General features: G+C 29.1%; 1 protein-coding gene across 2 annotated transcripts in view; it reads left to right on the top strand.

Annotated features, from left to right (window-relative positions):
• Positions 1–27,258, top strand: part of LOC106680845 (uncharacterized) — a 304,110-nt gene that overhangs the window by 41,399 nt on the left and 235,453 nt on the right. For both annotated transcript variants that reach the window (XM_014420825.3, XM_014420826.3), the window contains exon 2: positions 18,783–18,812. The gene's annotated coding sequence lies outside the window, so the exon portion shown is untranslated. The remainder of the gene's footprint in view (positions 1–18,782; positions 18,813–27,258) is intronic.

The following is a 27,258-nucleotide window of genomic DNA, read 5'->3' as shown; positions in this document are numbered from 1 at the left end:
CTTTTGAAGTACTGGAACGATTTACATGCTGTTTTATCCAAATTCCGTATCATCATGGGTTTAAAGCAACTGAAATGATGGATTTATTCGGTAAAACAAAGTTATGACTGAATCAAACATTTTTATTGCGTTCCTAAAAAATATTATACTATACTTTGATAGGTCATTAGGTCCGACAGTCAAGTCATACTCATATTAAAGTACATTGGAGTTATTATATGCCAATCGATTTGTTTCTTTCTGAGAAATAATACAAATATATAACTGATTGTATTAAATTATTTTATATTCATAAAGAATTATTAAAACCTAATGTCACCTCAAGTAAAGTTGGCCAACAAATTTTTTATTTGACTGCAGTTGTACAAGTTCTTGAGTTGATGATTGAATTTCCGTCAAATGAACAAGAAAGATCATTTAAATTAGACTGTTATTAGCAAAAACCCTACATGTTTAACTTTTAAATCTCGTTTTTGGAAGTCTGGAATTTAGGCTGGTTCTATTAACCTTTTTTTTCAACTTTTCATCATATTTTCCAGGTTTATATTCTCGACCATTCTAGAGGCTCATTTGAGAGATCTTGCTAACCCCCATTCCACTTTCCTAATTGAACTTTAAGCAGTTTCTTAATAATTACTCAGTAAGTACTTTTAAACTTTTCAGGAGATGTTATATTACTGTATTTGAGGAATGAATTTACAAAGTATTGGGATATGAATGCACTATTGTGCATCAGCAGTAGTAAGGATCACTTATTATATGTTTGTTTTAATTGTACTACTACATGTAATAGATATAATTTGTTATGATTAAAAATATTATTATTGTCATAACTAGAATTGTCGTTTGGCACTTTGCCATGTGCTATTTATGCCCCCATGTATCAGTAGCGTAATGGAACATGAAGTGGATCTGGAATGGGCCTGGATATGGGGGAATGATGTGATGAGTGTGGGTCGTTTTCAAGGCGCCAGTGGGTTGTTCCTTTGATTACTCAGTATCTTTCCATTCACCATCGTTTGTACGGTTAGTGTCAATGATAACAAAATTCATGTACACTCATAAATTTAGCTTAACGCTATTAGGATATAACGTTTTCCTGATAAATTATTATTTTAATTAAGTAAAAATTAAACAACCGTAAAGTTTAGGGAATTGAACAGTAAATGTTGTTTTTCCTCTTGAAAGACGTTGATTTAAAGGACTTGATGCCGTCATCACTACTGCCTGAGCGTAATGTATTCTTGAGACCTCTCGAAAGGTCAACTACCTGTTTTATAAAGACTAGGTGGCGATTCGAGATCGGCCTAGAGCATTCCAAGAAACGTTTAAGTTTCAAATTAACAATTATATATAAGTTACCACATAAATCCTACATCTCTATATAAGTGGAAACGATCGGCTATCAAATAGTTGTTTACTGTTTTGTAATCATTTTTTTATCATCATCCAAACTATATTATTCTTATATATAATCAGAATTCTGGTTTTAGACAGATTTATTTATTAGTTACAACAAAACATCCATATAGTCTGACTTTTTTATTATCTTTACACTCTTACGTTTCAGCCATTCCGGCTATTTTCAATAATCTTATTCACACTATCACAGCCAAGCATTTGTCAATCAATTTTTATTATTTGTCAATCTCCTATTATTTTCACAGTTACACTTATTACACTAATTAGTTCACAATTTCTATTTCACCTCTGGTGATAGCACGAATGAGATCCTTGAAAATGGCCGGAATGGCTGACACGTTGGAGTGTAAAGATAATAAAAAAGGTTTTGAGGCTATATGGATTTTCGTTATAATGTGATATACTATTTTTGAAAATCATCAATGTTGTACAATTTTCAGGTTCTAATACATTCAATAAGTTTTTCATTTCGAATAACTATAACGCTTCTAGTCATGAACTAAGAATTTATCCCTAAATTGTAAAATAAAAAAATGTAATATTCAGATATTAAGATAATAGTATACTTACTCAAATTTAAAATTTAACTAAGTCAGTTTGTGAAAAAAATACTCATATTTTTCAAATAATACGTTGTTTTTTTTTATCAATAACTCAGCTACTGTCCCTACAACATAATGGTTGAAAAATTAGGATTGCTCAACTTAATTTATGTCAATATTTACCTTAGAGTAAAAAATTTGTTTAATTTATTAATTATTGATGTTAGGTATTTGATCGAATTTTCGCTATATTTAAACGCTCTCTTACGGCTACAACATGCAACTGGCGTTAACATGTGTATGCACCAAATTTGTGGCAAATTATTTTTTCTTCAATTTTGTATGTAAATTATTTTACCGTAGATGAAATAGTTTTTATATATAACCAAAAACTGAGCAGCTTTTTCACTTTTTTCTTTTCTTTTCTGTGTTTCCTGATATTATTATTCAATAATTTCAAATTATAAATAAATTATTATTCAATATAGGAAGTGACATAATTCAGAATTTGATTCTGGGCCCAAAAAGAAAACCTAAAGAACCGTTTAGAAAACATTTAAAGGTTTTTTTTTTCTATGGACTGAGGTAAAACCTTATTGAGTGAACCAGATGGTTCGATACAGATTTAACCAACTGTGGTGATAAAATTAATCCTTTTATCCTTTTATCTACTTCTTCCCCTTTAGGGAATTTATTTTACTTTTTAGAGGCCCAACAAGAGATTTCCAAAGGATTATTGAACTTAATTGTAGACAAGTTTAATCTTGTTGATTGACTAATAAACCTAAAACTAGACTGCAAGTTCCCTTCACTACAACTCGTGTCCTGCCACTTAAGATATGGGTGGCGCTTGGTGATGATATATACCTACAACAGTCAAGAAGTTGCTTATGGTTAATATTCAGTAGCCTGCCCATGGCGTCAGTAGCGGACACTGAAACAATGGTAAGGAGTTCCCATAGTGCATGGCGCTCATAAACCTACCTGCCCATGTATAGGAATATAAATGGGCATCGTATAATTGGTATAATGTGATCACTTCCTCATTAAAGAAACACAGATTTTTTTTTTATCCTTTCCTATTCTTGTTTACAAGCAATATTCATTCAGTTTAAAGTATATCATGCTAAACCTTTTCCTCGCCAGATCTATATTTTGTTAGCGATTCGTCCTCTTTGTGGAACTTCCTAGGAAATTGGAGAATGAGGAAGGCCGATAGTACATTTGTAAGGTGTATTTTTTATTTAATTTCTATCGCTATCTAGAGTTCAATCTTATTCTGTTTTTTCATTTAGATTATCTCTTCTTCGTTTAGAGACATTTCTTATCAGCAATCTAAATTATCAAATATATAAAAGAAATATACTTTAAGAAATTTGAATTAGTGTAAGTAGTACCTTCTAGGTGCTAAAAGTGTTAAACCAGAAATATATCGGTTTGGTTTTCGATTCATTATGAGGTAGTAAATCATACTAAAAAATTAAAATTGTTACTACTATCCATAATTTTTATTTATTTATTTTTTTTAATTGTGATATTTTTTCTGCTCTTCGCGGGGAATATCAAAGGGGGTAACTCCCAAAATTCTCAATTATACACAAGGTCTTATACTTCCGCTCCTTTTAGAGCTCAAATTTGTTAAAATGTTTCTTCTTTTAATTTTATATTATTTCAGAAAATAATATGACGCATTATTGCTTAGTTTGAAGATGTTTAGTCCCAAACATATAAGTCTTCATTGGGGCTAAATTGGGCTACAGGGACAAAGATTACATGAGATATAAATAAGAGTTAAGAAAGTAGTAATACGTAAAATAAATAATGTAAATAAAAAGACTTTTATATAAAATCAACATTAAGAATAATAATAATTTAACAGGAATACAAAAAATTGTATAAATACTAAAATATATTTATATTTTATGTAGGAAGATAGTCTGGATGGCGGTCAATAGAGGTATCAAAATAGTAAATGAAAACTATTTATTTATTATTATTTACTATTTTATATATCTTCTAACAATCTCCTTCATACGGTCAACTACCATCTTTCAATATATATATTTTAAAGTATAAAATATGTAAAAATATATGGTGGATATAGAGTAATAATTTATAATACTAGCAAATGACGGATAGCGTTAGCATATATAGAAAATAATATGTAATCAAACAGGAAAGTAAACATTTTTAAATTGTTTTAATGTAGTATTAAATGAATATTCCGTGCAATCATACATTTATTTGTTCGGTAATATTTAATTATTTCGGTAGTATCAATCCTTTCTTTGGCTCTCAGAAATTTTCGATTTTGGCGAATGAGGTATCAAACGAAAGGAGATTTCATGGAAAAGAGGCGAATCTTATTTTCGGTTCTTAAAGTCTTACTACAGCTTTTATAAAAGTTATTTAAAAAGAGAAAGATTTCAAAACTCTGAAGGTAAGTTGGTGGATTGAGGCGATATAAATAGGGCTTTAAATATTTCAACTTTATCATGAATACCCAAATATTTTTGCCTTTGTGTTTAGAAGCCTAAGACTGAACCTTTTCTGAGAATTAGGCACTGGTCAAACATTCTAATGATAGCTCACACAGCTCCATTGTTTTCATAGGATACTTACCACATGTTTCGTTCTTTCCCATGCCTAACCTAAAAACACTAGGTAATATTAAAACTGCTCAATGAAAAAGGGTATTAGGCAGATCCTGCTTTTTTACTACCTCATTGATGTTCAAAATATACTGTAGTACTCTCTTGCGAGTCCTCAGTTAAGATTAGCTTAAATGAATTACCATTAAAAGAAAGAAGGCAATATATCTAATGCAAGAAGAGTTCATGCAGTGGTAAATTAGTAATAAAAAATGATAGTTATCTACATATAGTTCCTTATCTCGTATTTAAATAAGGACAAGTATGAAAGAAGTAGTAGCAGTAGAAAATTTGTGAAAGCTGGAACTGGTTTATTATTTCTTGATGGATTTCCCATGTTTTTCAAATTAATATATTAATAGATATTTGAATAATCGAAAGGATTATAACAAGTGTGTTGTAAAAAGTCTGTTTCAATAAAAAAAATCCCATATATGAATATGTTTAAATAAAAATATACATTAAAATGAATATTACATAAATCCTCAACCAAGTTGAAATGCTGAAGTTCCTTCGTCCGTTGTATATCTCCGATAATACAAAAGCCCAAGGGGAGATAAAATTCAGATATTTCACCTCAATTCTTTATTACTTTAATGAAAACTATGTATAATTATTAGTCTAAATTGATGAGTCTCCGAAGTATAGTTAGGGGGAATAAAAAATGGCGGCGGTTTCAAAACTAAAACAAAATTACCATTCGGAGCTTCACATCTTTAAAAGTACTAACAACACTAAAAATTTAATAGAATGTCATTTGAAGTAGAGTAAATTTGCTAATAAATGAACTCTGATAGAGCTTCCTACGTTCAAGAGTTTTTTAAAAAGAAATATTTCATAACAAAATAATGAAACATCAGTAGTTAATTAATTTATTTTGGGAAAAACTATATCTCAGGAATCATTAGAGGTATATTATGCACTTCTATTAGAGCTGGTATAATGTATTATAAAGGTAGTTTATGACGTTTGTCCTCGTAAATAAATTCACAAAAAGATGTCTAGTTGTTCGGATAGTCGCCTTTCTTTTCTTCCTAACTATGGTCAGCAGACTCATAAATTTTGACAAGTAATACATAGTTTATATTTAAGTTATCGAAAATTGGGGTGGAATAACTATGTTTGTTTCCACCGGACTCTAGGACTATTAGAAGTGTAGAGGACTTCCACCGTTGCGGTCTTTTGCCATGTTTATGCCACTTGGCTGAGATTTTTACATCTCTTGCACAGACGGTCGAAAAACTCAAAAAAAAGGTATGGCACCCTTGGTCTGCCTCTCGAGGCACTCAGGAACTCGTTCTACCATCACGGATTGTGGTGGGTTTCGGTAATCCTCTATATCCACGGTGAGTCTCTAGGACCTCTTGTTCTTCCCTAATATTTTATGATTGTTAAGGTATACTTTATAAGACATTTAAATAATCATGTCAATGGTGTTAAAAATAAAAGCGTTCTTGTTATGGTGCTCTAAGATTGTGAACAACAGACCGCAGTAAAATTTTCATATTTTGATGTCCAGTATTGATATGAGTGTTACATTTTTGACTAATTAGTATATTTAAAAATAATTTGCATAAGCTAAAAAAAATTTGTTAAAATAAAAATGTACTTCATAAATGGTATTAACAATATTTAACAATAACCTTAATATCTTAAAGAGATTAATTAAAATATCATTACTTAAAATCATTAATATTTAGAATGTAATTAGTGCCCTTAAATAGTGGAATGCTAGTTTTGGGGGCCTTATTTAATGATCATAATAATTTTGTTTTTAGAACTGTCATTTCATTTAGTAAAATTGAGTTTTCTATCAAAAGCAATATATCAACTTTTGAAAAATTATTATTTAAAAAATATTTGGGGAGCAGATCTCTTTTAGATCTGTTAAATCTATAATGAAAATGTTGAACTGAAAAACCTATATTAATTTTGAAAATTAAAATAAGTTTTAGCTTTAGAAATTTTATTTGCCAAAAAAAAAATTTGAGAAGTGAAAAACCTCAATTGTTTTTATAGATCTTAGTCTGATTTATAAACAAAAGATTCTAAATCATCTCTAATTGTGACAATTGGCTCATAAATTATAGCACCCTTGTTCTTTGCAGGAATATGTTAAGGGAGTAATTTACATGATTATTATCGTGTAATTGTTTGCATGTAGTTATGTTTATGGCACTACTGCACGCAATGCTAGTCATTAATCATCATTAAAAACATCCTAAATATGTTTTATTAACTACTGATGATTGTGTATAAAACATATCTTTATTTTACCAAATATTATACAATCATTGTTGTATTATTTTCATTCTGTACTCTTTATTATCACTTTTTCCATTTTCTATTTCACTTTATTTTTTTATTTAAATTAATATTTTAAATCTACTTTTTTTTTAGCACTGATTGTTTAATTGTTTTATGTAATTTTTTGAAATATTTTTTAAGTATTATTTTTTTTAGAGGCATAGATATTATGAATTTAGTTTCGACATTAAATTTAAGTTTAGTCATTAAATAAGTTAAAGGTTTCGGTCTAAAAATTGACGGGATTGACCGGTAGGTGGACTAAGTAAAGAGTCTAGGAATGAAGTAATTGGTTCAAACAATTTTCCATATTTTCAAACAAATATACATTGTTGATTTCGTATAATTTTTTTTAATGTTTTTAAATTTTATTTTTTTTATCTATAGTATTATGGGATAAGTTTCTTATCGAAATTTTGTTTTACCATTATAATTAGGTTCAGTTTAAGGTTTCGGCATAACAGGAACTGATTAAGAAGTAAGCAGACCTAGTAAAATGACCTAAATGGTTCAAAAAATACTTTGACGATCTAATATATATCTAAATAGGTAACTATTATAAAATAAGTTTCGTCCTAACATTTTATTTTATAACTACAAATAAGTTAGTTTAAGGTTTCGGCATAACAGGGGCGAATTAAAGAGGCTAAGTAAAATGACCAGAAATACCAAAGCAATAAAAAAAAAAAAAAAAAAAAAAATAGTTAGACATTTTGTTTGAAATCATTTTTAAAAAAATAAACTTATAGGTATTATGGGATGAGTTTCTTTATAATGATAAATTTTATTTTATCATTATAAATAAGATCAGTTAAATATTTCGGCAAAATTTGAACGGATTAATGATTGAGTGGACCAAGTAATATGACCTAAATGGTTTAAAAAATACTTTTTACGATTTAATATAATTTTTTTTTTTAAAGGTAAGTATTATGAATTGAGTTTTTTCATCAGATTTTATTTTATAGCTACAAATAAATTTAGTTTGGGGTTAAAAATAAATTAGGTTTCGACATAACAGCGGCGGATTAAGGAGACTAAGTAAAATGACCAGAAAGCCCGAGGTGATTAAAAAAAATAAAATAAATATAATAATACTTTAACTATAATAATAATATAATACTATATATCTATAAATAATTTATTTATTGGTTTTTGTTTTATTATTATAAATAAGTTCAGTTAAACAGTTTCGGCATAACGAAAACGGATCAAGGAGTAAGAAGAACAAGTAAAGTGCCCAGAGATGACCAAGATGATTCGAATAATCATGCATAAAATACTTTAACGATTCTATAAATATATTTTAATGTTTTTAAAATATAATTTTTTTTTTCAAACTTATTAGTGTTATCAATTTAGATTCTTCGTCAAATTTTGTTTTTTGAACAGAAAATAAGTTCAGTTATCATAGAGAGAATAAACAGTATAAGGACTTGAATGATCAGAAAATACAAAATATTTAAAATCAAAATATCAAATATCTGTCTTCTAAATTTGAATTTTTTTTTTAGAGGGTGCTCACTCATTTTACTGCGGAGAGTTCAAACTTGCCTTGAGCATCAATATATTTTTTAGGTATTACGATGATAACCTTTTGAAAATTAATTATATTTTGTATTTTATTTTCTTAAACTTCAATTAATAGAGATCGTATAGTTTTTTATTTCAAGCGTCTACGCCATTTCAGTTAATCGTGGCGCTACGCAGTCAAAACATTCCGTTGTATCATTTAATAAAAAAAGTAGAACGAAATTCTTGCTTAAATGACAAATGAGAAATTAGAGCAAACATCAATTATGATTGAGTAGACCTTGGTCTTTAATTAGCGGATGCTTTTGGAGTAATGTAGATTGGCCCTAGTTGTTGTAGTGTAATTACTTAAATATATGTTTGAGTGTGCTTTAACATTCCAATGTTTTCAAATCATCTCTTGATGAAAAGTAATTAATCATTTTAGATGGTTTGTTTCTCTTCTCCAATACTGTTTGTTTTTGTATTTTATTTTAAGTCGAGTTCAGAAAACCCTCTATTCCGTATATATTGTTTAATAACCAGTTACCGAATTTAAACCTGTAAGTTTCTTTGAGGTTTATAGCATTCATTGTTTGTTTTATACATTACTTACCTATGTATGAAATATTGAAGTAGTGCAATCCTAAAAAAAATCGAATTTGAGATACTATAGGTAACTTAAGAGAAAGATCCTTCCGGAACCTTACCATTTCTTAGAAGTCTATTATATAACTATTTGAATAAATAACTAGACATTACAGACCTCCTTGCAATAGTACACTAGGTTGCATTTACTTAACAATTATAATCAGGTAACAAGCAAGGTATTTAAACTATAATATCAAGTCTAATGATATCTCGACTTGATATTATATTATTATATTTATTACAGTTGTTTACCTAGGGGTGACGGTAATAGCGTGGAAACGCGCCTGTCTGCCAACCTATAGGTTGTGCGAGTACGAGTTCCCGGCCCTATCCGGGATTTTTTCAAGCTTATAACTATACAATACTCACTCACAGCCTCCCCCCGGGCATTTATCCCCAACGAGTGGCATTTACAAAAATAGACGTGGGAGTGACGGGTCCATCCTATGAAAACCACATCAAGAAACGCGCGATGGATTTCCTAAATGCATCCCGCGAGGTCTTGGACCACTACAATCTGTCGCGCCAATAAACAAAAACAGTTATTTACATATGAATTATATTAGATTAAAGCTATGAATCGAAACAAGCTGAATATAATTTAATACTTATTAATATGATATTGGATTGACAATTCTGAGTACCGTTGTTATTTCATTTATTTTAATATATAATTTAGTTTCCATTCAAAATTACAGAATACCAGTTGTTGTCGTTGTTCGTTAGGGCTTTAGGGCGTAAAACCAAATGGTCATCACAGCCCCCTATTTTATTTTCACTAATGTATGGTTTCATTATTATTATTATTATTATGTTTTTCTTTTTTTATTCTTTTATTTTATTATTTCAATCCCAAGATTCTCAAATCTTCAAATTTGAGATAGTTAATTATTTTAATGTGTATTATTATGTGATATTTAAATGCGTTTAGATTTTGGACCTAAATCTTGTTTAACAGTTTATTCCTTCTTTAAAAAAGGAATACCAATTTATGTTTTTTTCGTCATCATTCAGAGTCATTGGTATACCCGGACCCACCCCTAATCCACTAAAACTCATTGTGTAGAAAGAACATTTTTGGAAGATATTGCCGACTGTGAAAGACTTTTCAGAGAAAGACTTATTTCTTGTTGTGCCAGAATGGCCGCGTCCTGACCTGGAACAGCAAGTGCTTACTTGACTGCAACATTCGCTAGCTCATTTTCCGGGAAATAAGATATTAGTATTATATATCTGAATGTTATTGCGGTGGACTTCTACTTTAGTATCTCTTACCATCTCAGCCTACTTTAGCTGGACCAGGGCTTTGGGTATCCTCTGCTGAGTCTGAACTTCGGTTCTGCAGTTCTGGAATTCTTTATCGTTCTCTCCTCCGGTCTGACAATTCTGAAACTCTGCTAGTTCTTTATTTCTGTTACCTAAGTTTTATAGCTCTACTTTCTTTATACCCATTTCATAGGGTGAGTGTATCTCGGAAAAAATTTGTGTCCCCGTGTTTGTTCATTTAGGGTGGAAAGTACCAGGTAGTACCAATTGGAGAGCCCGTTAATAGTGATGATGAAATTTTAAAAATTTCTACCTTGGAAATGGCTAATATTTGAATATTTCTGATGTACATTGACAAATAAGAAATTAGAGCAAACAACAACTATAATTAATAAAATTAACCTGTACCCCAAAAATTGGGGCCAGGGCCATACCCAGGGATGTAGTAATTTGTAAGGAATTACTGTTACTAGTTACTACCACCCCTAACGGTTGTAGGGGAGATGATTTGGTCAGATTACGCTCGACCACCAGATTTTTCCCCAATTAAGGGAGCCCACTTCATGAAGCAAGGTGGACTCCGAAGGGCTGATTCAAGGCTACAGTGCGACTGAAAATAATCATCTGCCTCAGCCGAATTCGAACATGGGTCCTTAGAGTCAGTACCAAGGTGTTTTATCACAGAACCACTCCGCTATCAAAACTATAATTAAAACATATATGTAAATAAAAGATTATTTTTTCTTTAACTTGAATGGGATGGAAACGAATGGGTTCCTAATTTGCGACCTCGACTACCGTCCAGCTGAGATTAATTAAAATCTGCAGTGATTGATTTTTATAAATTAACTGGTTCTGGATTTTACCAGAGTAGACTTTGATGGATTTAAGTATGAATGAATCATGGCCGAATAGGGAAATAGCCTCTATTCTTGAAATTTATGACAATTGATATGATGTTTAACTAAAGGTGGTTACAATTTTGTTTAGTTGTGTTAGTAATTAATTTTGATTGTTGAGTACATGGAATCATGAAGATTAATGAATGAGATTACAATGGAAGGTGAGTTGGTTTTGATTTATCCTGAAGACTTGTTCTTCTGCTGTGTTCAGTTCTCTCATCTTAGTTCCGTCCCCTGCCTGGTTGTGTTGAATTAACCAGTCATTCATTCTGAGTGATACTTGACTACCAGCAAAATGGAGTTGCCTTGGATAGGCTGTGTTCACTATTCAGTGTCCTTGTTATCACTCATATGGTACCTGTTCATTTGCTCATTGGGTACTCATTTACTTCTTTTGTCTCCCACTAGATGGCATCACTTTAAGCTGCCATATAACATGTTTGAGGTGGCTCCCTTAAACACCGCTAAATCTTCGCTATTTTAGGTTCATTAACAGTGATCCGTTGGGCTGTAGATATCGAAAACAAGTGGGATTGAAGCTGAATGCTGAGAAACTGTATTGTGACCGTTAATCTCAGTTTATTTATTATTCTTGTTAAGGAACCCTCCCAATGATGATTACGCGTAGAGTTTCTAAATAATTAATCTTTTACGGTGGTGTAGAAGCTTGCCGTTAATGACTTTGAAGATACTTACGTTCCAACTGCTTGCACAACCATGGCTTGTTTATTCTAAATATTATGTTTTAAAAAAATAATTATAGGAGCCCTGCACACAAATGATGCTTAGCGCTCCTTTGTCCCAAGTGCTTCCTGGCTTACAGGCGGCTTCCTTTAGGCAACCTCGAAGATGAAAGCTCAAAATGGATATTAGCATACAATGGGAGGGTCAGAAACCTCCTTTGGTGATTTTGGAACAATGCTCGTAGGAGTAGCACTTAATTTTCTTCTATTGCTAGCTATTTAATTTAGAACTTATTCAATGGAAATGGTTCCTACGTCTTTAGGTGACTCATGCATAAGGATGAAGTTCCAGGAATAAAAACTTTATTATAATTATACTAACACAATTATCCACTTGAAAACTTTTAGATTATGAGATTGTATTTACATATGTATTTTTGTGTAGTAAATAAACGAAAAAGTGCAAAAAAACCCAAAATATTCTAAATAGTTTTGTCAAAACTTACAACGTGTATAAAAAACCCAATATACTGCAATAATCAACTTTATCGTTTAATTTTTAATATTAATAAAAAGGTTACCTGACTCATAATTAAACTCCCTAAATACTCTCAGCATTTTTGAAAACATTCATAAAAAAAACTAAACTACTCTGATTAAAAACCTAAAATCTTGTCGAGAATTAAAGATCTATGTGGAAGCTAATTGTATTAAATAATTTTATATTCATATTATGAAGCCTGAAATTCCATTTTTCAACTTATTAAAACTACCCTAATTTTAAATTTAAAAAAAAAATGCAAGGCACGTGTCGAAAGGAGTATTTAAAAATTTTCTTCCAAGTAGAATTCCCTTTTCAATTTCCCATGGCGTGTTCTTCCGCTTTTCAATAGTTTATTTACATACGAATATACCACTAACCTAAAAACTAACTAGTAATAAGTCGAATCTGAAATACTTTAAAAAGTTTGGAAAAAAATGAATAGGTATGTTCACATTGATCAGATCAATTGATTTTCTGTTTGATTTATATTTCTACATTAGATACATAAGTAATAAAATGTTATGAAAAAAAAATTGAAATTTCCACTAGTCCCAACAAGCCTGGTGGAAGAATTAGAACAATAACACTGTATGCTATCAATAACAAGTTTATTCTAGAGTCTTTTTCATAGTTAAGGCAAGTTTACACTCTACGATAATTTGTGACGATGTGATAGTAATGAAGTATTATTCTATATTTACGGGACTCTTGTCAATGTGAAAATAAATAGTTAAATATTTGATATACCTTAGAGGGGTTTAAAAATGTAGAAAAAGAAAAAAAAACAGTGTCAAATAAATAAATGCTGGAATACACTTTATATCTACTTTGTTAATTATATTATTTTTTTTAATTAATGCTGGCATATAAGGATTTTTGGGTTTGGTATGTTATAAGTATAAAACATGAGCATGTTTTACAGTTATAACATTATTATAAGGCACTTCACCAAGTTAATAAATAAACAAAAAGTAAATCACATATTTGTAGATGCAATATATTACTCATATTGTTATTTTTGCTTTTGGTTTTTGATTCATGTCAGAATACGTCTCTAATATTTTTTGATGTAGAGGATGATCTCTTTTAACCAGAAAACATGTGTTTAAAAAAGATTATACCCTGTATATAGGGGCACTAGATATATTATTATAGTTAGTTACCTATAATAAGATGTTACATGTTTGTTTTTCTTTCATCATTTTAACCCTTCTTGGTCGTTTTTAAACTTAGCTACATCAATTAGTCCAAATTGTTTCAATGATGTACGCATATTACAGCAATCAGCCAAATATATTTTTTGCATTATAGGACTCCAATAAATAAATAAATGATTCGGGATGTAAAACAATGAGTTTATAATTGTTAAAATTTATTCGAGTCATTTTCTTTTTCCTACAAATCATTGCAAAGTTTACCCCTGCTAAGACATATATTTCCCTATAATTTGAATATGATCGAAATATTCATGATTAATTAAGGCTACAGGTTAATCTGGGAAAATGTGCAAAAAAGTTTACTCTTAAGCAAGAAAAAGTTTAATTGTTCTTTTTTGTGGACCTATGTTATTTAGTAAGTAGATAAGGATTTTAAATGTATTTTTCAAAAGAAAAAAGAGTAAAGTGAAAATTGTATAAATAGTATTATTGACTCCAGAATTTGCAAAAGATTAAACAAACAAAAATTAATAGATTAAAGTAAAAAAATCAAATGAAAAACTAACTTCATGTACTGATTCAATACTGCACTGGTACAAGCAACTACTGTTGTAACGAAACACCCCACACTTTATGGTAAGACTAGAAGTGGCACATATTACTGTGGGATACCATGTTTTAATGTAAACTCTGTCCTGGCTAATAAAAATACTTTACATGAGTTGTACTCGCTTCATGAAACAATGTTATTTAAAGCTACTGCAGCTAGACAGTAACAACCGTTTGAGACTGCAATATTATTGGGTAACGAAGATAAGAAAAATATTGGAGAGCTTCAGCTGCCCTATACTGTCTACTTGAGAATAATTGTCCAACTACCACTCTCCGATAAATATGCAATTACTCTAAATGTCGTTCCACAAAATTATATTTTGGACCCACAGAAGCTTTGTCCAGCTTGTGATGGCACGGCACCGGAGGATTGTTTCCATTTTTTAACAAATTACCCCACGTATCATGAGAACCGAATCCGATCCATGATGAAACCAAGTAATATTAACCAAAACCAGTTGTATGAATATCTGTCTGTACCCTCAGGATTGGATCTTAAACTTCTTTTTATATATTTATCACAAAACCTTTTGCTTAGAGCTGGATACCTATCGTCCCAATAGGATATAAATAGTTTTTTTTATATTATTCAATATGAAGTGGCGTTTTTGTTTTATTTTTTTATTCTGACGAATATAGATATCCGAACTTGGGTATATGGTTTGTTATTATTTTATATAAACGATCTTTAACGATCCATTTTTGTAAAATTACTACTATTTATTATGTATTTTACAGGATCTCTATTATATAACTACCCTCTACACGAGGATTGCCCTTTAAACAAATAAATAAATTATTATTATTATCGGTTAAAAAATATATCAAATGAAAAACTAACTTGATTTACTGATTCAATACTCAATGAACATAAAAAGCGATAAATTGAATTGTTTTCAATTGCCCTGATAGAGTGAGTATGTTTTTACATTTTCTCAGAGTATTGTGTAGCATTAGTAATTCTTGTATATTTGAGCAAATTCAAAAAGTTTTGGTTCCGTCGAAGAAACGAGTTTTCTCTAATCTTGATGATAACAATAAAATATGAATAGCATGGTGTGATTTATTTATGATTGTAAATTCATCAAGCGAGTTTTAACCGCTTCATTTTAATTAATTAGACCTAAAAATTACAAACTTTGAATTTTAGATGTTTATCGTATTTACTGATTAATATGTTTTAATGATTTGTTATATGAACAAATTTAATTAAGTCATAGATCAAATGACATGTTTTCGGATTAATTTATTTATTTTTTGGCTATAGCTACTTATTTTTTTGAGAAAAGGTATTATTTCTATGACTTTATTTTTTTTCCGGATCCCTCTAAATCAGAAATAACACATGAATTAATAAATTGCTTTACGTATGTGTTGCATAAATCAAATTAAATACAACCTTTTTCTACTGTTGGTGATTGAAGTATACAATGAAATACAAAGCTGAGGTTTGATGTGTCCATTCTGTGAGAATTGTTTTAAATTATTTGGAGGTGAGGGGCCTCCTCGAAATTTATAATGGTTTATATCGTGTAGAATGTTTAGGTGCATTATAATATATTATAATTAAATGGTGTCAGTTGTTATATTTAAAAAAAAAAAGTATATAATTAAAAGTGAGATAGTTATAAAAATATTTTAAAAGTAAATTGATAACAACATTATCAATAAATACTATGGATGAAATATCTAGTAGAAATTTAAACTGTAATAGAAGTTTAAACTTTAGGAAACTACAGACACGAGTTTCCCGCACTCTGTTGGCTAAGCTGTGAACTATTGGCTAGTTCAAGCAGTGGCCGGTAGATGTAGCGCTGCCTATGTAATGTCGATGCTCACTCACAGATGGCTCTTCTTGTTTTTATTGTACCTTTATCCTTGGATTTTTTTTCAACGTTTACACACACCTATCTCATAGCTAAATTTTATGAGACCAATAATGTTTTGATGTAATATATATATAAAAAAAAATTAAACTGTGCTCCTCATGACAGAAATAAAATTAAAACTAAAGATGAATAAACGATTTATTCAACTATTACTTGTACAAATAATTACTTAAATTAAATTACTACAACTAATTTAATATAACTTAACATATATACTGCATATAGTTTTAAAAAAATAAAACTATTATAAATTTACAAACTGAATACAAAATAAGTAACACCATATGTACAGTTAGTTGATAACAAATAATTCTATTGTCAATTTCGCAAATTTTTATTTTATTACCAAAATCATAGGGATAATTAAGTTCAAATTTTAAGTATTCCTGAATAATTTGATTAGTTTCCTAATTATATTAAAACATGAGATAGGTTTTGATTTATGTTTAAAATGCGTCAGCAATATCGTGAGGTTCTGTTGTACAAAGTAAAATTTCTTTTTTTGAATATTTTTTTATTTTTAATCTAACTTCTAGCTACGTTACCTCGCAATGCTGAAACCACCTTGGTATTTTAAGAATCAATATATAACTAGCAATTGATAGTTTCAATATTTGATCACAGTTGTGCCAAGAAACTCTTGTTAAAACGTGAAAAATAAAATTGTTATTAACAGTTGTTAATGTTAATGAAAATTTTAGGTACCCGCCAAGATTGAGTAATTTTAATTTTCTTATATTTTTCAATTAAAAAAATAATGCTATTATTGTTTGTCGCCGATCAAGAACAAAAAAAGGAGCTAAATATCATTTTAAAAAAGTAATTAATTAGCAAAGGGATATCTTTACATAAAATTTATAATATGAAGCTATACTAAATCTTGCTCTATATGCTATTTATTTTAACCAATATGGATGATAAGAATATGGTAGTGACAATGATGAAAGAACTTATGAGAAATAAATATTTAACATCGTTGCTTTACTTGAATTGGAGGTATTTAAAATTTAGTACCGTAGACTGGGATTGTTATCTTTACTGTGTCTTTGGGATAATATGCAGGATGACCACAGTAAAGATAATGACTCCAGTCTACGTTACTAAATTTAAAATACGTCTAATTCAAGCAAAGCAAAGATATTTAATATTCAATGCTCATAAGCTCCCTCATAATATCTGTGATATTTTTATCATGCAAATTAGTTAAAATAAACAGTATTTGGCCAAGATTTGTTATAGCTTCATTTTTATAAATTTTATTTGAAGACATCTCTTTACTAATTTATTATTTTTTTTAAATGAACAATCCTACAGATTATCCCAAAGCTAGTAGACACCTTTAGGTAACTAGACACTAAAATACATAAAATAAAAATACAATTTCTTTTGTCAGATGTATCACAATTTTAGCAAAGCAGTGATATCAACAGTGAAAACCCCATATTATGCATTTCAGCAAATTGTAAAGTAAAACGAAAAACCTCTAATTTCAAAAAACAAGGGTTTTAAAATTGCATTTTTCTTTTCAAAACAGTCAAAGTTTTATATCGTTGCTATTCAGTCCATTTTGATAATCTACGTCAGTGTTACATAGAGACCTATGTTACCAATAGCTAAGATTTAAACAAAAATCACTTTAAAACGTGGTACAATGGACTAAGAAATTAGTGTCTTTGAAAACAAAAATAAATTTTGAACTGGAGTGGACTTTAATTGCACTTTTTCGAAACTAAAGTTTTACCTGGTTATGTATTTCAATCCATTGTTTAAGGAAACAGCTATCAGAAAAATAGAATTTACAATATTTAAATTAAATTCCCTTTTTTGTTTTATGTTTTTGAGAAATTATTATAAACAAGAGAAAAATCAACGTCATTTGCTGTATGAATTAAACGTTCGAAATTTATTTATTATAGTAAATTTTTTTAAACATATTTTTTTTTGTTAGTAAAAAACCGAATTCGTTTTCTATGAACAACTGAAGTCTACAATAATATAAGCATGATTAAAAAAAAAATAATAAATACAATAAACATTTACCAAATAATGTTGGATAATATTTTTTAGGAGGACACCTACTATATTCTGCAAAACTAAGTTAATATTTCTATTGTAAATAATTCATTTATTAAATTAATTTTTTTCTTAATAAAAAACTTAGAAAAAGTTGATTGCATATTAAATAATATTTCATAACTGTTTTAACAAATTTTTATGAAATACTTTTATAAATAAATTTTTATTTTAAATAGAATTAATTTAAGTCAAAATGGTAGCTTTTTAGCCAGGAAGAGAAAAATTTGTATATTCGATAAATAAATGCTGGTTGTTTGACCCAGTAGGTGGCGCTGCCAAGCGGTCATTTCTGTACTACTACGATTTTTTGTTTCTGTTTCTTATTTACTAAACACCCTCGATATTTATATTCCTTTAACTAGATACCCGATTGTATAAAATATGTAAGATTAGTCCAGAAATATTACGATTATTTGTAAAATTAATCATGTATAATTAATTTTAATAATTTTATTACATTTTATTTAGTAATGTTACTTAAATAATTATTTAATATAAAATTAAAACTTATAAATGATTCTTATATCATTAATAAATATCCAATTAATATTTTTTTTTTTGTTTACAGATATCTACAACAGTACTGAATCCTATTTTTGTGAGTATAATTTGAATACTTTAATAATATTTAATTAACAATACTAGTTATTTGTTTATTTATTACATTAACAAATAGTTGTTTAAATATTAATAATTGATTTTTACCATAATAATGAGTATAATAAGTGATGTAGAACATTTTGAAATATTATTTTATATTTGTTGTTAATATTTTATTCCCAATAAATTTTTTTAAAAATGATCGGTGAGCCAAGAGTTTTTTTTTTACTCATAGATGATGTACCTCTAACATTATATTTATTTTTTGCTATGTTTTTAATCCCTCACTTAATTTATATAATTATAAATATATAATATATATGGGAGGTCGTGGCTCAGTGGTAAGACACTGTTCTACTAAATCTAAATTAAAAAAAATAAAACTGTAACAATGCGTTAAAAAATTTACTTTAGGATGTATATATATTTATATATATGAGCGGGGTGGATCATTGATAAGGCACCGTGCTATTAACTCTCAGACAATTATTTATTCTGCTACTGTTGCTTTGCGTAACACCATGTGTCCGGGGTCCACTAGACACATAAAATAGGTACTCTTAATTAGCGAAAAATCGGGGGGTTGAGCGCGATTCTGAACAGAACACCTTGCACAACCGTTGTTCACTCCCTCTCTATATGTGTGTATTGTTTAAAAATATATTAAATTTTAGGATATTTTTTTATAATTATGAATTGAATATTATTGCAGTTGCTTTTAGGATTAACTAATTTAAGCTCGAACAATCTAATATATTTTAGAATTAAAAATCAAAAAAGTTATAAAGGATTTTAAATTTGTCCTTAAAGGATTATTATTGATACTTTGGTTTTATTAACCAGTTAGTTTAATTTCAGTAATGCATATTTTAAATATCACTTTTAAAAGTTGAAAATTCTGTAGTACGCAACGTCAAGACGCGTATAACCGTCATTATATCCAAGGTATTTATCTTTTTGTACTTATTATTGTCTGGACATTTTTCCAATGGAGGCTCATTTTTTCTCAGAATTTCTGGACCAGCCTCCAACGATTGGCGTTCCTTCAAGATCGTTGAACTCACTCACGGACAAACAATCTCTAAATGCGCAGAAGCAACTCGGTCAGAGCTATGAAAAACAACTGAATGAAATTCCGACCTCATTACAGGCTATGGGGTCTTTGAAGTATACGGGTCCCATGGTGAACCTCTTGGTCTTTTGGAGGGGACAGATTAGGTTCAAATATGACGGATCCAGAAATTGTATTAAAATGCTCCTCTGTACATTTGTTTTTTTAGTTATGTATGGGTACCAATCCAGTTTTAAAGCTCAAAATCAACTCCAAATGTCCAGTAAATATTTCTCAAAAAGTCTTGGTTTTAAGTGTTATATTTTTCCAACTTTTATGGAAACGAATATTCCAAATGGATGTCCAAGGGATCTATCGAATAGGATATTCAGTAAAGGCATTTAAAAATTAATCCTACATAAATTATTTGTATTTTGCGCTATTTCCATCTATCGTATGGAATATAAATTATATTTCTTTTTTTTTTTGTAACTACTTACAAAACCATTATACTTACTTCAGTTCTTTACAATGGTGAGTATGGTCGCGATACTTTGTAGCTTATATCAAAGAAAGAGCAACGGTTTAAAACTGTGATGTGTAAATATGGGTCGACTGAAGAATTTGGACGCCTGCACAAAGCGGAATTGCGTGCCCAGCAACTGAAGAATCTAATAATATCGTGACGATTGCATTAGGCGTGTAAAGTCGATAGTCTGGTAAGGAAAGGTAAGGAATACCACCTAAATCGATGATCAGCGTTGAACCCAACAAGCAAACGCCTCAGGTGTATACGAGACAAGACAAGACGACAATAAGACTTTTCGCAGCCTTATTGTTTATTTTTCATTAAGGGAAGAGGGAGGAAATGGGGTGAATGTACAATAACACTTAAAAAAACAGTATTAAATTTTTAAAAAATAATAAAAATATTTCATTTGATTATATTTTATAAAAATGAAATACAAAGGTTGAGGGGATCATTATAAATACATAAAAAAAAGATTTTTTTTAAAAATTAAAATTAGTACTTCTGAATGCAAAAATAAAATTGAATGTAACCGTTCTAATGTTTAACGTGAACTTGTTAATTGACAATAGAATTATGATTTATTTAAATTTAACAAAACTAAAATTAATTTTTAGGTTATTATAATTATCCAATTTTGTGCTTTGGGGCTCCACTAAATCATCGAATTTCTCCCGTATTCAATCCGAATTCCATCATAAAATTCTCAACGCTCCTTAATTTGTCACAAATGTTGCCGATTTGGCCAGAACCAAGTATCAGTCCTATAGCACCCTTTAACCACCCGAACTCCTTTCTCGGTCCCTCTTCGTATCCTGATAATCCTTTAAGGCGTATGAAAAGATGATGGCCTAGTACACTAGGAATGATATTTAAGTTTTACCAATGGGTAGATTTTTCACAAGGCTGTAATATAACTCACATCACATTCACTTGTTGTGTGTTTGTTTGATATAGTTATGTATATTAATAAAAAAAAGTATGTACTTTCTATCAATATTTTCTTTGAATTTAATTTTTTTTTCAAAATGGTCTTAATAAGTCTTTACGATTTATTAACTGCTTCAAAGTAGATGTTGCAATACATATGTTTTGCTGCAAAGATGCAGTATCCCATAACCCTGAGGGCTGCGGCACCCACTTTCTGTACTCCGTTGCCACGCCCCGATCGCCAAGGATGCGCCTATCCGTCTCGTGGCTAATGGCACTGACTGAGATGTAAACAACTTTCACGGCAGCAGAGCCCTTTCATCATCCACTTGGGGTCTGCTTAGAGCTCGCCTTATCTCTCTCTCTCTCTCTCTCTTTCCCCATGGTCAGTTTTGTCTGGCAGTCAGTTCTCATGTCTGCTGTAGATTTCGATTCCTTGTTCTAATGTAGATTTCTTTAGATGTTCCTTACGTGTCCCCACATTATTTAACACCTACAATGATTTATTTTAATGATACATATATGCAACTCTGTTCTTCTACACTGGAGTCCCTAAATCTGAGTGATTAACACAATAAACTAACAATAAATATATTTTTAAATCTAAAAAAAATTAGCATCATATAGTATTGCAAAAAAAAATTCATTAAATATCCATCATCTATTGTTGTTTCATAGAGTGATTTCTATAATATGTTTCCATCAAATATTCTTAAAAATAGAACCATATATTTTCATTTTGGGAGAAAAACATTATATTTGTTTAAGAAATCTTTCGGTTTGTCATAAATACATACCTCTAAACTTCCATTGAATTATTTATAACATATTCTATGAAATATACGAATTAAGTGACACCTCATCAACAATTTATTTCTTATTATTTTTAATTTCCGCTAAGTTTTATTTTGCGAAAGCCTTCCTATATCTTCTTACAACACAGCTACATTTCTGCGTTACGGGGTTCTCCCCCATCTTCAGGATGATGAACTTGGAACTCAATAGTACACACCATCCATATCTATGTAAAATATTTTGTAATGATTTAGTTAAATACTATTATTTTTCATTTATTTTTGGGAAGAGCACCGAAACGTACATGAAAAATATAAAGGAAGTGTCTTAAAAAATACACCTTACATGGAAAATAAGTGTTGTTTTTTTCAATAATATTGATTGACATTGTATTTTATAAAAACGAATCTTTTTACATTATAATAGTTTTTTTTATTTTTCATATAATTCAATAGGATTAAAAAAAAAATTACTTGATAATGATATTTTAATTTAAAGACAACTTCTTAAGGATAGCGTTCATTACACACCAGTAGTGTTAGAATTATTATTATTTGTTTTTTATTTTGATAGAATAAATCAAAAAACACTTTTTATATTAATAAAATTCAATTATTCTTGTTAACCTAAACTTCATATATATCAGTTTTTCTTTTTTAACTATAAACGATATACTTATTTATAAATTTAAGAAAATTATCAGTGAATAACATAAATAATTATTTAATTTAAAATATTAATAATTAATTACTATTTTACGAGTGCCATCGTTATATATTTTTATATAAAGTTTATTATTTTTTTAATTTATTAATTAGCCTACACTGTCTGATTATGATAAAAATACGTGGTATAATTTATTATAGATTTAATTCTTCGTATATAGGTTTATATGTTATAAATATTTTATATAGTGTGTACATTTTAGACACAGCTCACATAACTTATTGACATACCAACTTTTTCTCTAGTAACCAAATATTGTCACTAGTTGTTACTTCAGAACTACATTTTCAATTTTATCATTCATGACTCTACTTATTATTAATAATTATTCTATTAATTTTATTTATACATTTATAATATATACAATCTCAATTGCTTACTTCACAGTAGTGCTGAGTAAATTTCAATTAACTTTACAAACAATACAATAAAATTTTCTCTCTTCTAGGGACATTAATTGAAAATTTGTATTTTTCCTAAAAAGAAAACTTTTAATTGTATTTTTAATAGTCAGTGGAAACTTTTAATTGTATTTTTGTAAAGTTAGTGGAAACTTTTAATTGTATTTTTTGTAAAGTTAGTGGAAACGTTTAATTGTATTTTTGTAAATTTAGTGGAAACGTACTTAGCACTACTGGAGTAAGCCATCGTTATATTATTTTAGTTTCCTTTTTTTTTTGTAACATTCATAGAATGATTTTATTCTCTTATCATACTTTACAATGTTTGCATCTTGTTGTCACTTAGCCCTGATGAATCCCCTGAAAAGGTGCGAAATGTTGCGAAAGGTGCGAAATGGATAGTTTTTCCGCAATTTTTTTTTTAATTATTGTGTAAATGATCTTTTTATTGGCATCATACAAATACCTTCATTTACGAGAGCTGTACTAAGTCATTTGTTACTTATTCCAGTTTCTTTTACCTATTCATAAATGTAAACACGGCGAGGTTATTAAAAACAATGTAATAATACAAGCCATGCTAGCTTATCTTAATGTTTTCGAAACACAACTCTGTAACAGAAAACTCTTTTTGTTTCATACATTTCTGTTTTGTTTTTTTAATCATATTTTTATGTAAAATTCATATATGCAATAATTTGATAATATTTTAGACGGCAATGAATCATTCAAAGAACTTTCATTTTTCACTTTCATTGTAAGTACTGCGTGCCATTTCTGTCTTGCATTCCTTTTGATTTCCTGTTTAATCATCCCTTTTCTCCTTTCCTAAAAAGCATTTGTACCATTGAGGTTCTAAGCTCCTTGCACGACCGGTGGCTTATGGTTCGGTAAAGGATCCTCTAGTGCCGGACGTTACTCTTACCGTTCCTTGAAGAGCATTCAGATGGTAATCCGCCGAATGTTTGAGTCCATCGGGGAATACCAGCGAGTCATTTGAATAGGGGCTAATTGTGCTAGGGATCATTGCACCTTCAGAATGTTTTGGAAAATATATGTCTACTCATTCGGAGGTGTGGCTGAATTTTTTATTTGTCAACATATTCATCGGGAATCATCAATACATGTAAAATAAATACATAGGCAATAAGTGTATTTTGAATCAGACAGAAAACTACCTTTGAAGCCTTTTTCAAAAGATAGGAACGAACCAACACGCCATTATGTAGAAGGGTTGTTATGGTAATGCGGGATGAATGGAGGGCGGAGAGCAAGGGTCGATTCTGCGTCCCTATATAACAGGGGTGACCAATGAATGATCTTGCGGAACACTTTGGAAATGTATCAAAATTCCACGAGGTGCAATAAAATAATTTGTCTCCGTATTAGATTTGAACCCCTTAGGGTGAAAAAGGTTTTTTTTTTTCATAATTTTGACAGTTAATTTGTAAATATATGAATGCACAAATCAAGTAAGAGTCCATCTAGTTCAGTGTGATAGTAAACTAAAAATCTTCATAGTAGTGTACATTATAAAATATCTCAATTAAATATTCTAATTGAAATGTAAAATTATGAACAGCGTAGCTACTGAAAAAGTAAAGATAGCTATTATATATCTAAAAAGTAATTTGCATGCTTATGGCATGATACATATTGAGTGCTACCAATGGGTAGTTTCTTTACATGCGTTTATCACTCCGTTTTGATCTTACATCAAATTTACTCAATGTTTTTTATGTAAATACAGTTGTAAATAGTAATAAATAATTTTTTTTAAAAATGCAAAGCTGTTTACTTTAATATATGGTAAAATTTTATAGGCTTCTTATTCTGAAGATAGAAAGGCTCTTGAAAAGTTGATGAAAGAATGTACTAAATAATAATCGATTGGAAAGAGTTTTCACAAAAATATCTGATACAATAATAAGAAAAACCATTTCTGTGAAAAAATGTTTATAAAATAATTAATGAGTGATTGAGGTACTTGACCTTTTGATCTATGTGATAAATGTTTATTTTAAAATGTAAAGATCATTTAGAAGGCGTTAAGGTAAACATTTTAACGCTTATTTTACTTAAATAAATATCGTTTCTGGATTTAAATATATTGGCGCCAGATAGTAGTACAAAAACTAATTGGTGGGATAATCTCCTATGTATTTTCTATTTCAGTTTTTGTTTTTGTAATATTTCCAGAAAGTGGCATTTGCTTTCTTCCTCCCAATAGAGTTTGAGGATTGAAAATTCGTTAATAATTTAATTTTAAGAAAAGAGCCTTTTGTATATCTCCACTTTTTCCCACAAGAGGAGAAAACCATGTATAATTACTAGTCGAAATTGATGAGTCTGCCAAGTATAGGTAGAGGGAATACAAAATGGTGGCTGTTTCAAAACTTTAATTTTTCATTTGGAACTCTGTATCCTTAAAATTATCAACAACACTAATAAAACCCAAGAGAGCATCATTTAATCTAGAGTAAATTGGCTAAAATATGAGCTCTAATAAAGCTATTTACGTTCTGTAGTTCCCGAAACATACATTTTTAAAATGCTCTGAAAAATCAGAAGTTAATGACATTTATGTTGATAAATCTATGTCTCAAAAACCATTCAAAATATATAAGTCTGCCAGCACTCAAAATTAGGGTAATTTGACCTACTAGAAAGTTGTTCATAATACGTATATTCGCAGTAGTAGTAGTAGTTTTCATGATATTTACTTAAAAATTTGATTTATAGTTGTTCGGGCTAAATTGCATATGCGTATATGTGTATATATATATATTTGTAAATGCCTATTTCTTTGTTCCAGGAGGTAAGAAAAAAAAATTCATATGCGTTTGTAATAAAAACTACTTCTCCTACGAAGTTACATGTCACAAACTATATAATAGCACATTTGATTAGCTCTAATTTGAGTGATGGCAGACATATGTATGTCTTATGGTTCCTGAGATATATTTGTTCATAAATCAAAATTTATGTCCGAACATCTAGAAATAAACATTTTGTGAATTCAGTTTGTCGATTATCATGAAAACTACTACTCCTACGAAGATAAAAATCATCACTTTATATTGGATTAAATTAGCTTTAATTTGAGTGCCAAATGATATCTATACGTCAAAATAATTTCACTAACTCCTGATTTTTCAGTAATTGTTTTTTTTTAAATGTTGCTTTTTAAAATGCTATATCTCGAATACTATTGAACGTAAATAGCTATATTTGAGCTCATATTTAAGTAAATTTACTCTACTTTAAATAAATCCCTCTTAGGTTTTCTAATGTTTCATAAGGTAGTTTACAGAAAATAGCTCTGAATGAAAAATTATTTCTTTTAACATTTTGGAACAGCCACCATTTTTTTATTCCCCATACCTATACTTGGCCGACTCATCAAATTTTACTATCTATTATACGTAGTTTTCATTAAAGTAATCAAAAATTGGGGTGAAATAACTTTGTTACTTTCATTGTTTACCAAACATTCCTACAAATCTTGAAATGGCAAACCTGTGGATCCAACATTAGAGTAGTACTTATTTTAATGGCAAAAGTGTTTTTTTGTTATTTTTTTCAATGTTTTAATTTCTATTTTCATGAACCGATTATATATGATATAATTGTAAGTGTATAATAAGTGCATGGTTATATCATCATATTATATTACAACTTTAACTGAGGTTTGATAAAATTAATAGCCATTTTAGTGTTTATAATTATATTTAATTTCACTTAACAGGATACCTTTGAGAATAGTTATTCCATTTTTTGTTGTTTCTTAAATACAAATTAGTTTTATAATTTTGTAAATTTGATTATTTGTTTCGTTGTTTGATAATTAAGAATTAAAGTTGATCAATAATGTAAATTAAATAATAAAGCACATTCTTTATTTGTTTACTGAGCATAACGTAGTATATATTTATATTTCAGAGGGAAAAATAAATTTTGTTTTTTAATTAAATATCATATGGTCTTTTATAATACAGTAGATAAATAATGT

The sequence above is a fragment of the Halyomorpha halys genome, unplaced genomic scaffold (genome assembly GCF_000696795.3).
Source record: "Halyomorpha halys isolate HHAL.00 unplaced genomic scaffold, Hhal_1.1 Scaffold293.1, whole genome shotgun sequence".
Classification (NCBI taxonomy): Eukaryota; Metazoa; Arthropoda; class Insecta; order Hemiptera; family Pentatomidae; genus Halyomorpha; species Halyomorpha halys.
Note: the sequence above shows the minus strand (reverse complement) of the source record. Positions and strands in the feature narration are given on the sequence as shown.